Raw genomic sequence first — 16,922 nt, 5'->3', positions numbered from 1 at the left:
AAATTTATTCATTTATTATTAAGGTATGCAATGATCAGTCCATATTAGAGCACTTCCAATACGGGGATGTGCGGTAATTGAATAATGAATACTCAACAGAGGAATTAATCTATTTTTACTCATATAGTGCCATTAATATCCACAGCACTGTACAGATATTCATTATCACTACTAATTGGAGCTCACAATCTAAATTACCTGTCACTATGTTTTTAGAATGTGGAAGGAAAGCAGAGTACCTTCAGGAAAACTACGCAAACACGGGAAGACCATACAAATGCCATGCTAATTGATGACCTTGGTAGGATTTCAACTCCGGGCCCCAACGATGCAAGGCCAGTGCTGACCATATCATTCGATCATAATTATTGATGATTGATCACATATCAAGTGGGAAACTTGAGCATTTTTTTCTAGAAGATCTGGAAAATGCTAGTTTCCCATTGATTTCCATTATAATCAGTACATGAGTCAAGCTTGTCCCAGCGTAAGACTGCTCATTAAGAGTACCACGCACCCAACCAAGGTAGTGCTCGCTCATCACTAGTCATGTTTTTTTCTAAAATAAAAGAAGAAACTGTTAAAGAACAGCTTCAGCTCAAACTATGTTCATGTGTATTTGCTACATAGCTAGGTAGAGAAGATTTCAGCAAGGTACCAGTTAATGTTTTATTTCAATTTATTTTAACCCCTTAACCCCTGGGTGATTTTTTTTTTTGTTTTTTCCTCCCCTTCCGAGAGCCGCAACATTTTTATTTTTCCGTCAATCTTGCCATATGAGGGCTTTTTTTGCAGGACGAGTTGTAGTTTTACATGTAACCATATGTTTTACCATAGAGTGTACTAGAAAACGTAAAAAAAAATTTCAAAGTGCGGAAAAATTGCAAAAAAAGTGCAATTGCATGATTTTTTTTTTGGACATTTTATTCACCTTCTTCACTATATGGTAAAACTGATATGTCGGTGTGACGCTTGTCGGTACAAGTTCGTAGACACCAAACATCTATAGGTTTACTTTTATCTAAGGGGTTAAAAAAAAATTCAGACGTTTGGCCTAAAAGTGTCACACTTTTTGTGCCATTTTCGGGGACCCGTAGCGTTCTCATTTTTCAGGATATAGGGCTAAGTGATGGCTTATTTTTTGCTTCTAGCGCGGACGTTTTTAACGGTACCATTTTGCGCAGATGTGTCTTATTGATCGACCTGTTGTTCCATTTTGCGCAAAATTTGCGACGACCAGAAAAACGTAATTTTGGCATTTGGGATTTTTTTTGCCGCTTTGCCGTTTACCGATCAGATTAACTGATTTTATATTTTGATGGGTCAGGCATTTCAGAATGCGGCAATACCAAATGTATTATTTTTAAATTTTTTAACCCTTTAATTATCAATGGGGCGAATGAGGGTGATTTCAACTTTAAGGTTTTTTTAATTTTTTAAAACTTTTTTTTTTATTTTACCAGTCCATCTAGGGGACTATAAGTATCAGCAATCTAATTGCTCATTCATTTCTCCTGATCAGAGCTGCACGTGGGGTTGTGACGTCACGCAAGCCCCACATCCAATCAGTGCCGGTTTCTGTCTCTCTACCTTCTGACCAAACGAGTCAATCAACAGGACGTAAATTCACAGATGTGGCATATCAAGATGCTGATTAGACAGCATGATTATTGCACACATGTGCCTTAGACTGGCCACATTAAATGCCACTCTAAAATGTGCAGTTTTACAGTATTTGGGGTGTCAGAGGGCGGTAAGAAAACCAGTCAGTATCTGGTGTGACCAGCATTTGTCTCATTCAGCGCAACACATCTCCTTCGCATAGAGTTGATCAGGTTGTTGATTGTGGCATCTGGAGTGTTTGTCCACTGCTCTTCATTGGCTGTGCAAAGTTGCTGGATATTGGCAGGAATTTTAAAAAACATGCTGTCCAAACCATAGCTTCCCAAACATGCTCCATGGGTGACATAACTGGTGAGTATTCTAGCGATGCAAGAACTACGATATTGTCAGCTTCCAGCAATTATGTACTGGTCCTTGCAACACGGGACTGTGGATTATCATGCTGCAACATAAGGTGATTGTCATGAATGAATGGCACAACAATGGGCCTTTGTTCAGTGTAGATGGTGAATTAACATGGGTAAGCACCTTCAGTGATTTACTAATCTATTTTTGTAACAACCGTAGGCAAGGTTGCTTGTATAATACCATTCTATCCTCTTGCATTATATGTATTCTGGTTAATGATAGGTGAACCCAAATTGTAAAGTTCAGGGTCCATGTACGGACCCCGAACATGCACTTTTCAGTAAAGTCTGTGTTACTGTTGGGGTTCAGCCTCCAAAACAAAAATAAGTAAAAAGGAAGCAAAATGGGGATATAAGCAGGACAATTATACTTAGCTTCTGCACGGCTGTCACACTACTTCTGGGTCCACTCATTAAATCTTATCAATCTGCACTGCTTCCCTCGCCATCACTCTGACAGTGTTTGTGATTGGTCGCAGTCAGACTGTGCCCCCACCCACTGTGCCGGGATCTGTTATTGGTGCTCACACTAGTTGTCTGGGTCCTAAAAGTGGAGTGTAAAAATAAATTTGCAAAAAATGGCATTGGTCCCCCGTCTTTGGGCTACAGGCTACAGCAACCAGCTGTGTGCTTTATCTTGGCTGTATATCAAAATACTAGAGACACCATGCGTTTGTTTTTTAAATTATTTAAATAAAAAAAAGTGTGGGTCCTCCCCAATTTCATTCCCCAGACAAAGATAAAGCTGACCACTGGGGGTTGGTATTCTCAGGCTGAGGAGCCCCAAGGTTATTGGCCTCTCCCCAGCCTAAACCTAGTAGCCTACAGCCACCCCAGAATTGGCATCCATTAGATGCGCCAATCCTGGCACCCGACTTATCCCGATTGCTTGGGGTAACGGGTAATATAAGGGGTTAATAACAGCTGTGATTTGTCAAAAAATCACAGCTGCAACAAAGCCCTGCATACGTAATGGGTAAGGGTCTATGAGACTCCCCCTTAATCGTGTAAGAAAAAAACAAATTCAAAATACAGAGACATTGTTTATTTAAGAATAAAAACACCCTCTTTTTCCAATTTATCAACCCCCAAAATACCCCTACAGGTCCAATGTAATCCACACCACAATGATTCCAGCTTTGTCGTGTCCTGAGGTTGCAGTGTGTGGCTACACTAGAAAATGTGACCAATCACTGCTGCATCCAGGACACACTGACCGAGCCACAGCTGTGAGAGCGGTGATGTCAGTGTGTTCATCTGTGGTTACAGCTGGCTGCTCCCTTTACTCCAGCTGTGATTTCAGTTGAACTCACCTCAGTTGATCTCAATGCTGGATTAGACTATGTGCACACTTTGAGTATTTGGTTGCAGAAATTTCTGCACCAAGTCTGCATCACCTGGCGGAAAGATGCACTGAAAACGCATCCCCTTTATGGTGTGTTTCTTTTTGCCAGGAGATGCAGATTTGGTGAGAAATTTCTGCAACCAAGTACTTTACGTGCACACATAGCCTAATACGTAATTTAGTTCAAGGAGTTCACTTGAGGTCACAGCTGGGCTACCTTGAGCTTGATGCTTGATTTTGACAAATCACAGCTGTCATTAACCTCTTATATTACCCTGATTGCCACTGCACCAGGGCAATCGGGATGAGCCAGGTAAAGTGCCAGAATTGGCACATCTAATGGATGCAACAATTCCAGGGGCAGCTACGGGCTGCTATTTTTAGGCTGTGGGCCCAATAACCATGGACCTCCCCAACCTAAGAATACCACTCCCCAGCTGTCCGCTTTGCCTTGGCTGGGTTTGAAAATTGGGAGGGACTGCATACCGTCTTTTTTTAATTGGTTATTTCATTTAAAAAAAGCCGCATGGGTTCCCTCATATTTTGATACAGAGCCAAAATTACGCACACAGCAGGGGGTTGTAGCCATTCGTTTTTATCTGTGTTTGGTGTCAATATACGGGGGACCCCACACCATTTTTTACAATTTATTTTTATACACTGCAACCAATCACAGATGTAAAAAAAAAAAAAGGCAGTCTGGCTGCAACGTATCACTGACGCTGTCAGAGAGGGTGGGTGGGGGAAGCAGTGAGTATGCATGAGAGTTAATTTTCGGACCCGGAAGCCGTGTAACAGCCGCACGGGAGACTCGATAATTATAACTGTCCTGCTCTAATCCCCATTTTGTTTCCTTTTAACATTTTTTTTTTTTTTTTTTACTTCCACGTGGCCGAACCTGAACAGTGATACAGACTTCCTTGAGAAGTCAGTGTTCGGGGTCCACGCACGGACACTAGGTTTCAAGTACGGACCCCGAACTTTACAGTTCTGGTTCGCCCATCACTACTTATCACCTGTTTTGTGTTTTGCTCATTCACTGGCCAATGAGGTGCATTGGTGTACAAAGTCACTACGCTTATACTTCACATTTGATGACTTTATGAGAATATCAGAAGAATTGATTCTCTTATCGTATTCTATGGACAAGCAACATGGCAAAACATGCATTTTACTTTGCTTAAATCTGGAAGGAATCAGGATTAACAAAGCCTCTCCTTACTATTTAGCAGTCAGGTTCTGTATAAAACAGCTCCACAGGGCTCTATCTACCATTCAGGCAAGGGAGTGGTAGGAAATACACGTGATTTTTACCTGCGCTGCTGAGAATAACCTGTAAAAAGGATGGAGAATAGACAAGATGATTCTTGTGTTTCAAGGTATTCCAACTTCTCCATCAGAGAAAAATGAAACAAAACCCTGCTCTAGAAGTAACCGGGCTCACTTCCAACTGTAAAGCAGCTGGAATTGTGCATTATGAAGAGCTATTGGGCTGGAATGGGACCATATTTTGCTCTTGCACAGGGGCCACCTGTCTGTATCTGTTCCGGTATTAAGATGCTTCATACACAGTGCAGTATTAGGCAAGGATTTTGCCTATATAATTTTTATGCATATTTTCCCAAATCCAATCTGTGTAAACTTAAATGCTTATTGGATGAAGCATATCCGGTGATGTGTAACAAGAGACGGTTCAGCCTAAGGATATCTAGATCCTTTTTCAAGGTGTGCAGAATTATTAACCATCTTATTATTCTCAGACAAAATGGGCCAAAAAGACATTTAACTGTCTCCGAAAAGTAAAAAATTAAGTCTTATAAACTCATACAAAGTTTTACAGAATTATCAAGTTTTGTTGCAAATAATCAACGAACTCCCAAAACAGATGAGAAAAAAAGACACACGTTAATGGTCAAATATTTGAGAACACTCAAACATGGAGTGATCAGGGACCCATTATCCTCCAGTGCTGTCATATTCCAGAATTGCAACCTCCCTGGTGTTCTGACCCAAAATCCATTGGGACTAAAGTTCCTGGTTATCCCCCCTCCCACTTGTTGCTCTTAAGCAGGTAGCGGTTTTATGCTATGCTATAACAGGTCTGCTAGTGCTCCCATAAATCTTTTTACCTGTACCTGCTGTCTTAATTGTCCGTCCCTCCCTTTACTCACCTGTGTGCATCATTACATGTAATGGGTTACTTACACTTTTTTCTGTTGTAGTGAGATGATTCAAAATCACAGCTGGCAATTGGAAAAAAGAGGATCTGTTTGAGAGCATAGACCTGATGATGGACTTGTCCTCTGGAGGTTCAGGGATCCATACCATTTTTGGAGTCATGATGCAATACATGTTGGTTATTAAAGGAGATTTCGTTGTGTAGAGTTAAAAGATGTAATAAAGCTGTGGCTGACCCAGTCTATAAAAGATAACAATGTGTCTCAGTTTTATTAGATCACTGTTCAGAAAGAGGGGAGGATTGGATTCAAGTTTACGGGTCAGGGAGCGGATATCCAGTCTGCCCAGACGTACAAGGTGTTCAGTGCTCAGAGATATGGCCAATGTAAAAATAAATTGATTTTATGCAGTGTCATGTAGAACTGTTGAAGGGTCTTCATCCCCCTCTTCTTCACCAGCTACAGGTCGTCATGGCGATTATCTGATTGGCCTGGAAGCTTAAGGTATTTATGACTTTGGGTGATGGTAGAACTAAAGCCAAAAGCTGCAGAGAAAGACAATTCTTTGTAATATTGGCGGGAAAACTCCCAAAGCAGGTTTTGAAGTGCGACTTTAATGCTAGAAAGATGAAAAACACATTGTCAGAATCCCTGCGTCGTGCGGAACCCAGCGCACCGTCTCACCTGACGAGGAGATCGACGGAATCACGACAAATTAGTATTGGCCAGTAAAATTGTGCTAGAGGCGTTGTGTTTGGTATCAATGTAACTGTAAAATCGAGATATTAAAAATGACGCTAATATCTTTCACCTGTGTGACCCAGGAGCAAAGATATGAAAAACCCTAGAATTATGGAACTTTGTGACCATCTCAAGCCCAGCCCACAAGTGACTGTAAAATGATGTCACAGGCAAGGGGGGCTAGCAAGAGCATAAGAGACAGTTCCTGTCTTGGGGGCTCAGTCAGTACTTAGGAGGGCATCATGAAGGGTGATGCTGGCCGATTCTAACATCTCTTGGAGACCCTCCCTCCCTAAGCTTGGACGTCACTTCTATGGCACGAGTTTAGTAAGTTTCACGTTTATACCTTTTATTTTATGTAACTGTCTATGCCGTAATGTGTATTGTTCCCTTTTGTAAATTCTTGTATATTCTTTAAACACTGCCTATTTTCGGATTAAATATATAAAAATTTAAGAGTTTCTTTCCTTATGCTTTATATACGAATCCAAAACCCCGAAGGGCCTTATGCTATCTGTAACGGGTCCCCAGCTACCTGTAGAAGTCTGGGTGGTGGCAGCGTAATTGTTATTGCATAGAATTATTGGAGTGCTATCATTAAGGGTACCGAGGTATATAAATATTCCACCAGCAGGAATCAGAGATATACATTTACCCTCGCTGTGAGACCTCCAATATTTGGCATTATCAGCTCAGCAGCCTCATCTTATGCATTGTCCTGCAGTACCAAAAGTGGCCTGCAGACAAGGGGGGCGCTAGAGAGTAGTCGTGTGTAACAAATCAGTGAACAGCTGCGGATTTCTGAGGGACTTCCCCGCCTGTTCGTGACATGCAGGACAATACTCCATCACATCGCAAAGTCGTACACTGCTTGTCCGCCAGTAAAGGCCTTAAAGTTGAAAGAATGAGAACATGGTCCCTTTTTCATATTTAAAAGCTGTTGAGAACTTTTGGGTCCTTTTTAAACAGGTAATTTACAGTGAAGGAAAACAGTCTCCTCTCCAATCAGTGTCTGGGAGGCTGTGGTTGGTGCTGTCTAAAAAGTTGTTTGTGGACAGATTAAAAAACGGACAGACTCCAGGGATGGAAGGCTTGTTCCTTATTGTAAGGGTGGTTATATTGGTCACTGATATTTTTTTGGAAAGAAATGTATTTTTGTTCATTTTTAGTTGCTTGGTTATTTATCACTTTAACAGATGAAAACCATTAGAAATGGTAACATCTATATAATTCATTTAGTTGCATAACAATTCTGTACACATACATATTTTCTTAAGGAAGGCAAAACCTCAATTTTACTTTCCAAAATATTCGGCATTTTGGTTTATTAACCGTGTGGATTGACCAATAGCACTGTAGTTGTTCAAAAATAAATTTAACCATCAAAAATTGCCTAATTGTGCACGCAGTGAATAGTCAGACCCTCCTACAAAGAAAAATCTCACTATATTTGTGCTGCTTATGGTGAAATAAAATTAAAAGTGTACAGTGCAAAAGTTTTAAGCAGGTGGGGAATGCTTTCAAAAACAGAAGTGTAGTTTATTTTTACCAATTAGCAAAAAGTACATGTTACATTTGTACTAACTTCACCAACTGTCATGGTGGTGTTGGCATCTATTCAAACTACTGATTCTGACACTCCGCCTGATAACTTCTCTGAGGTCTGTAATCAGCGCAGGCTGACTCGGGCGTCGATCAACTGATTGGTAGTTCACAGGCAGGTTAGCACGAGTTCATGTCTGCTGGACTGCTTGTGAGTGATGCTAGTGATGGGCGAACCCGGACTGTAAAAATCCAGATCTGCGCTGTTTCAAAGGTACCCAAGTGCTAGACCCGGGCCTGGGATTCAGGGTGTTGATCTGGATCCGGCACTTGAGAAATTAAAAAAAAAAAAACATGAAAAATAAAGAAAATAAGAATGAAGCAAGTGCTTCATACTTACCAAAGCTCCAATGCAGCTGTACACTGCTCCCGCATCCTCTCCTTCACTTCCTGCGCAGCTCAATATTGCTCATCCATATGCACTGCTTTCCCCGCTCACCAGCCGTCCTGGCATCTGTTATTGGATGTAGTCAGACGCACCCCACAACCTGTGTGACAGCATCTGACTGCAACCAATCACAGGCACTGTCTTCAGGTCTATAGCATGGTATAAAAATAAATAAATGAACAAAACATTTGGCAAAGGGTTCCCTGTATTCTGATACCCAGCACAGATAAAGCATACGGCTACAGGCTGCAGCCCCCAGTCGTGTGCTTATCATGGCTGTGTATCAAAATAAGAGGAACCACATTCGACTTTTTTTTAATTATTGAAATAAATAATTTTAAAAAACAGCGTGCAGTTCCCCCCAATTTTGATACCCAGCCATGATAAAGCCCGACAGCTGGAGGGCTAATATTCTCAGGCTGTGGAGTACCATGCTTATTGGGCCACCTTCAGCCTAAAAATAGCCTGCAGCTTCCCAGGATTGTTGCATCCATTAAATTCAACAACCCCGGCGCTTTACCCGGCTCTTCCCGATGCCCTGGTGCAGTGGCAATTATTGTAATAAGGGGATAACAGCCCACAGTTGCCACTAAGCCCTAGATTAGTAATGAGATGTCTGAGACCTGCAATTACTAATCTGTAAGTGAAAGTAAATAAACACAAACACTGAAAAATTCCTTTACTTGAAATAAAATACAAAAAACACCCTCTTTCACCAATTTATTAACCTCCAAAACACCCCTACAGGTCCAACGTAATCTACATAAGGTCCCATGATGATAAAAGCTCTGCTTCATATCTGAAGTCACAGCGCGCTATCATGGTACTTGACCAAACGCTGTGATGTTCAGGCAGATAATGAATGAGCCTCGCTATAAGCGGTGACATCACTCAGATTATTTTATTATATTATATTATTATTTTCAAGCACCAAATCTACATCTCTTGGCAAAAATAAACGCGGTTTTCTGCCAGAAGATGCAGGTGAGTTTGCTGAGTTTAATGAGGTCACATGAGGGCCTCTACTGTCAGATTATCTGCAGTTGACAGGTGGAGGACTCCAGCTGTGACCGCAACTAACCTGAGTGACGTCACCGATCATTGCTGTGGCTTACTCATTCTGTGCCTGAAGCTCACAGTGGGCAGCAGTCATGTTCCATGATCGCGCGCTGTCAGTTCACATGTAGCAGATCTGGAATCGTTGTGGGACCTTGTGTGGATTACGTCAGACCTGCATGGTTGTTTTGAGGTTAATAAAGTGGTGAAAGAAGGTGTTCTTTGTATCTTATTTCAAATAAAGGATTTTTTTTGGTGTTTGTGTTTATTTACTTTGACTTACAGATTAGTAATGGGGTGCGGTGGTAATCTAGGTAATATAAGAGGTTAATGGCATCCCACAGCTGCCACTAAGCCCTAGATTAGTAACTGGGAGGTTCTATGAGACCCCATAGACCCTCCCCGTTACTAATCTAGGTCTTAGTGGCAGCTGTGGCCTGCCATTAACCTCTTGTATTACCGCCAATTACCACTGCACCAGGGCACTCGGGAAGAGCCGGGTAAAGTGCTGGGATTCTAGGTAACTTCAGGCTGCTATTTTTAGGCTGGAGGGTGGCCCAATAAGCATTGGTCTCCCCAGCCTGAGAACCAGCCCCCAGCTGTCTGGCTTTATCTTGGCTGGGTATCAAAATTGGGGGGACCGCACGTTGTCTTTTTAATAATTATTTAAATAATAAAAAGCTGCATGCAGTTTCTCTTATTTTGATACACAGCCAAGATAAGCGCATGGCTGAGGGCTGCAGCTTGTAGCCGTGGGCTTTATCTGTGCTGGGTATCATAATCCGGGGGGACCATACACAAATTTATTTATTTTACGGTACGATGGACCCTCAGACAGCGCTTGTGGCCAGATTAACCAGTGCATATGCATGACCTTTAATGCATGGCTCGGAAGTGAATGTGCAGCCTGGAAGCATTGTACAGTTGCAACGGAGCCTCGGTAATCCCCCTATCTTTTCTACCAACATTTTTAATTGACTGATTCTGGTTCCCTCAGACGTATGGGGACCGTAATCCGGACCAGAACCGGATTTTAGGAACCAAATAACGGGGACCCGCCAATTCCAGTTATCTGCGTGTTCGCTCATCACTACTTGTGAGTCATCTTTGTTCACAGGTGGGGAAGCCAGTCACATCTGCTCCCCTCCTATACACTGGAAAGCAAAATTAGAAAACACATAATTTCCTAAATGTTAAGGTCATTGTGTAGTCCTATGTTATTATATCCTAACATGAGTAAATTAGAAGCATTTTAAGCTTATTTCATGAATTGATTTTTTTTGAAAAACACATAATAAAATGTAAATGAGATAAATGAAAAAGAACACTGATCAAAATTAGAGAACAGTTTCAGATACCTGCAAGTTTCTGGTGGTAATCTGGCACCTGGTGCTAATTTCCTTAATTATCTGACAAATCCTATTTAACTGGCAGCCAAACTTTCCAGTTTGCGCTGAATTGCAAAACTGGTGTGCCATTCCAAAGTGACTGAAACCCTCCGGTAGCAGGTTGTCCATTTGAAGGCCAAAGGGGTGATCCTCTCAGCCATAGCAAGAGAAGTTGGTCTTTCCAAGTCTGTGATTTTCAGAATATTGCATCTTTACAACATCACAAACTCTTTCAAGTTCCCCAGAAGGTTGGTTGCCCTTGAAAGACAAATGGAAGAGGGGACAGGATAATGATACTCCATGGGTAATTGTTTCAACACTGCAGCTGGAATTGCTCGTCAGTTCAGCACTGAATAAGGTAAGGATCTGTCCTGTCATACAGTGTCAAGAGCATTTGGACTGAAAGCCCAGTCTGCAGTAACCAAGCCTCATTAGCAGGAAGAATCAAAAGGCCTTTGGTGAGGCGCATACTGTGTGGACAGAAGTGGTTCACTGTTCATTTTAGTGATGAAAGAAAGTTTAATTTATTTAGGATCAAAGGGAAACATGTTTGTTGACAAACTGAGGAAAGACTGAACCCAAACTGTGTTAAGAAGTCAGTGAAAGGTGGTGGAGGAAGTGTAATAGTTTGAGGAATGTTTTCTGTTGCAGGAGTTGGACCTCTCATATAGCTACATGGCAGAGTGAATGCAAGTGTGTATCAGAACCTTCTTCAGCAACACGTGGTTCCTTAAGCCTGCTTTACACCATACGATCCAGCATACAATATCGTATGCGATCGTACCCGCCCCCATCGTATGTGCGGCACGTTCAATTTTGTTGCCCGTTTCGCACAAACGAATAACCCCCCAGTCACATGTACTTACCCGTCCATACGACCTCGATGTGGGCAGCAAACATCCACTTCCTGGAGTGGGAGGGACGTTTGGTGTTACAGCGACGTCACGCGGCAGCCGGCCAATAGAAGCGGAGGGGCGGAGATGAGCGGGACATAAACAACCCACCCACCTTCTTCCTTCCACATTGCCGGCGGGAGCAGCAGGACGCAGGTAAGATCTGTTCATCGTTCCCGGGGTGTCACACACTGCGATGTGTGCTGCCCCGGGTATGATGAACAACCTGACATTCAATTTTTAGGAACTGAACGACGCGTACCATTCAATCGCAATCGCACGTAGCTGTTAAATGCTACAATGTAACTTACGATGCCGGATGTGCGTCACTTACGACGTGACCCCGCCGACACATCGTATGATATATTGTAGCGTGTAAAGCGACCAATCAGCCAACAATTTTCATGCAGAACAATGCCCACTGTCACAAAGCAAAACGAGTAAAGCAGTTCCTTGAAACAGAAAACATTGAAACAATGAAATGGCCGTCCAGAGTCCTGATCTGAACCCAATAGAAAACCTCTGGAAAATCCTTGTTGACAAAGTTATGGCTAATAAACCTACAACAGTCAAAGAACTGTGGAAGAGACTGGAAGAAGACGAGCAAAATCACACCAGAGCAGTGTGAGAGACTAGCGATGTCCTGTGGCTGTAGATGTGCTGAAGTTATTCAAAGCAAAGGCCTGTACAGTTCCTACTGATTGGTGACAGTTGTTACCTTCAGAAAATGTAGTTATAATCTTTCTCTGTGCTACAGTCGTTTTCTAATTATGATCACGTTGTGGGCAACATATAGATTTTATGTTGATAAACTTTGGATCTCTTATAAAACACTGTTCTAGTGCCATGGTGTACCCTTACAAAAAAAAACTTCAAATGTTGAATACTGTAGATTACATTATTTCTGAAAAAAAATACAAGTGATCATACATTGTTCTCTAATTTTGATCCACAGTGTATATGCTGGCTGGACTCTTCCAGTAGTACTAGCTATGGTTTATGTTAGCTGGTCTGGTGAGGTGTTGTGATCTAGACTAATTACTGCTTGTAGTACTTGTGTGCAGTTTTTGAATTAACTCTTCACTTTTTGTCACTACCTTCCTGCTCTTGCTTTTTTCCTGAGGGTCCAGAGACCCTCTTCCCTTCAAAATTGGAAAATGTCCAGCAGTGCTATCTGCTCAGAACTCTCAGCAACCAGTAGGACCCAGTTACACCCATCTACTATTCGAAGAATTGTGGCTGGCAAAAAAAAACATGCTTTCAATATCGAAAGAAGGCCAAGTGATTTAAACTGAACACAGCGTCCCAGAAATGAAAGTAAGGTTTCCATAAGCCTTCATCTCAAAATTGTCTAGTTTGTGTGAGACAGAATAATTTTTTTCCAATCCTACATCTGCAGTTTTACAGCCACTTTTCCATATGGGGTCAGTTTAATAGGCTAAAAGTGGTGAAAGGTCCACTTTAATTTACAGCAAAATATTCCCAAAATTACTAGACCATAGTACTGAGGTTCAAAAGTTGTGAAATACTAATAAAATTAACTCTGGTCTAAAAACCATATCATGCACCAGACTGTCATATCTTTCATCTTTTACTCAGTGTGGTTCAACTGTGTCTCATATATGTGAGAGTGGCTCCTGCTTCTATCACATCTCTACCATCTCAGTAAATAGGTCAGATTTATTAGTTGAATTGTGTTAAACATAGAAACTTTTACTATAGAAACATAGAAACTATTACTTGCTCATCTAAAATTGTATGTGTGGTTGGCACCATGATCTGCAGAATTGCATTCGTATTCAAAAGCTGTTATACTCTCATTATTCTCATTTTTCACAATCTAATTTTTGTGTTTTATTTATATGTTCACCATGCTAGTTCAACACATAGTGATATATTGGATGTAGACATTCATGATTATGAGAAATAGAAGTGTTTAATATTTTAAGAGGTTCCTTTAAAAGCAATATTTCATTTTTTTTCCATGTTCAGTCATATACGCAATTTGTTATGAGATACAAGATAATTCTAGTTTAACAAGTCCTTCAGAAGTTCTGCACTGACATTCCGGACTCTTCTGCTGTGCAGCGCATTAACCGTGGCTGGGGAGATACACAAAAGTCTAATTTTAGTGCACAGAAGGGATTAATGTGCTCCAAAAGTTTACAGTGCTTATGTAACAGAATGCAAGACACACCTTGGGTGATATTACGAAGTTAACATTCTCAATAATAACATATAGATACTACAGGATATCGCAAGAGTGAATACACCCTTCACATTTTTGTAAATATTTTATATCTTTTCATGGGACAATACTGAAGATATGATGCTTTGATACAATGTAAAGTAATCAATATTTTGTGAATAGTATAACACCGTTCAAATTGTGGTGCCTGGGAGGTCATCACTATCTGTCAAGACGTTTAAGAGCATTTAGACTGAAAGCCCAGTCTGCAGTAACCAAGCCTCATTAGCAGGAAGAATCAAAAGGCCTTTGGTGAGGCGCATGTTGTGTGGACAGAAGTGGTTCACTGTTCATTTTAGTGATGAAAAAAAAGTTTAATTTATTTAGGACCAAAGGGAAACATGTTTGTTGACAAACTGAGGAAAGACTGAACCCAAACTGTGTTAAGACGTCAGTGAAAGGTGGAGGAAGTGTCATAGTTTGAGGAATGTTTTCTGTTGCAGGAGTTGGACCTCTCATACAGCTACATGGCAGAGTGAATGCAAGTGTGTATCAGAACCTTCTTCAACAACACGTGGTTCCTTAATTGTGTTCATCACACAATCAGCCAACAATTTTCATGCAGAACAATGCCCACTGTCACAAAGCAAAACGAGTAAAGCAGTTCCTTGGAAACAGAAAACATTGAAACAATAAAATGGCCGTCCAGAGTCCTGATCTGAACCCAATAGAAAACCTCAGGAAAATCCTTGGTGACAAAGTTATGGCTAATAAACCTACAACAGTCAAAGAACTGTGGAAGAGACTGGAAGAAGACTCTAGCAAAATCACACCAGAGCAGTTGAGAGACTAGTGATGTCCTGTGGCCGCAGATGTGCTGAAGTCATTCAAAGCAAAGGCCTGTACACTTCCTACTGATTGGTGACTGTTGTTACCTTCAGAAAATGTAGTTATAATCTTTCTCTGTGCTACAGTCATTGTTCTCTAATTATGATCATCACGTTTTGGAGGTTCCTTTAAGAGGTTCCTTTAAAAGCAATATTTCATTTTTTTTCCATGTTCAGTCATATACGCAATTTGTTATGAGATACAAGATAATTCTAGTTTAACAAGTCCTTCAGAAGTTCTGCACTGACATTCCGGACTCTTCTGCTGTGCAGTGCATTAACCATGGCTGGGAAGATACACAAAAGTCTAATTTTAGTGCACAGAAGGGATTAATGTGCTCCAAAAGTTTACAGTGCTTATGAAACAGAATGCAAGACACACCTTGGGTGATATTACTAAGTTAACATTCTTATTAATAACATATAGATACTACAGAATATCACAAGAGTGAGTACACCCTTCACATTTTTGAAAATATTTTATATTTTTTCATGGGACAATACTGAAGATCTGATGCTTTGATACAATGTAAAGTTATCAATATTTTGTGAATAGCATAACACCGTTCAAATTGCGGTGCTTGGGAGGACAAGCAGATAGGTCATTGCTATCTGTCAAGACGTTTAAGAGCATTTGGACTGAAAGCCCACTCTGCAGTAACCAAACCTCATTAGCAGATAGAATCAAAAGGCCTTTTTCTATATACCTGCATGCTCCTCTCAGGAGAGTGTGGTGCTTCCAGGTGATGTGATGCGAGTCCCTCACACGTGTGACTCTGGGCTTATTTTGATACACAGCACAGAAAAAGCCTGACAGCTGGGGGCTGCAGCCGTGGGCTTTATCTGTGCTGGCATCACAATATGGGGGACCTTGCATCGATTGTTTTATTTATTAATTTATTTTTAAACCACCATACTGACCCGCAGACACTTGCACTGCTTACCCTACTCACCGGCCCTCCTGGCGCCTGTGATTGGTTGCAGTCAGCTGACACGCTGCCTCTCAGGCTGGGAGCGCGTCCAACTGCAAACAATTACACGCGCTAGTGGGTGGGCAAAGCAGTGAATATTCAATTGTCAGCTCCGGAAGGAGTGTGCTGCCGTGACACAGTGTCGGTGAGTACACCGCGCGTGCTCCTACCCCCCTATCCCTTCCACCAACGTTTTTAATCTCTGGATTCTGATCCCCATAGACTTATATGGGTACCAGATTCCGGAGCAAATCGAGGTTTTTTTTAAAACTTATCAGGAACCCGCCGGTCCCGTTTTTTTGAGAGTTCGACCAGATCTAGTCCCTAACTTTTTGATGCCTTAAAGCCACGTGCCAACCACTGCCACAGTGACAGTGCACCAGCAAGGCGGGTGACCTCATGCCTCACAACACCAATGCTGCAAGGCTGAGTCCCCATGACTCCAGGCCACACTGCCCCATGCTATAAAACCACCACAACAATGGCCACCACAAAACACCAACACACTCTGAAAGGAGCTTGACAACTCACCTTCCACAAGCTCCCAGTCTGTAAACTGAAAGCAGTCATATACAAATTTGACCTGCAACTATTTAGCATATTATTAGTTATGCAGATTCTTGTAATGTCACTGCATTGTTACTGTTTTGCTCCTGGTGGTGGAAAAATCTTTTTCTCCCTGTACACTACAAATTACAACCTGTTCTCACATTCCCTAATAGCTCAGATTTTATTGTGTTTGCCTAACATTTTTTAATATAATAAAAATATGTTGGACACACATCAGAAAATCACAATACACTTCATACAAGTACAAAGCACACTGCACACACATCACATCAGTATAGCACACACATGAGAAAGAACATGCATCACAGCGCACACATTCTACACAAAAGACAAGCACAGCACACACTTTCTACATGTAACAAAAGCATCCCACACAAACCGCCCCTCTTTTTATAATATCCCTCAAACACTGCCTTTCTGTATAATATACCCCATACACTGCCCCTCTGTATAATATTCTCCGCCACTCACTGCACCTTTGTATAATGTCTCCACACACTGCCTCTCAGTATAATATCCCCCACTCACACTTCCCCTTTGTATAATATCCCCCAACCACTGCCCCTCTGTATATCCCCCCCACACACTCCCCCTCTTTGTAATATCCCCCACACACTGCCCCTCTGTATAATATATTTTCTACATACACACCTGCAGGGGTATTTTGGGGGTTAATAAGTGGGTGA

Source organism: Anomaloglossus baeobatrachus, chromosome 3 (assembly GCF_048569485.1).
Source record: "Anomaloglossus baeobatrachus isolate aAnoBae1 chromosome 3, aAnoBae1.hap1, whole genome shotgun sequence".
Taxonomy (NCBI): Eukaryota; Metazoa; Chordata; class Amphibia; order Anura; family Aromobatidae; genus Anomaloglossus; species Anomaloglossus baeobatrachus.
This window is presented reverse-complemented; position numbering follows the sequence as displayed.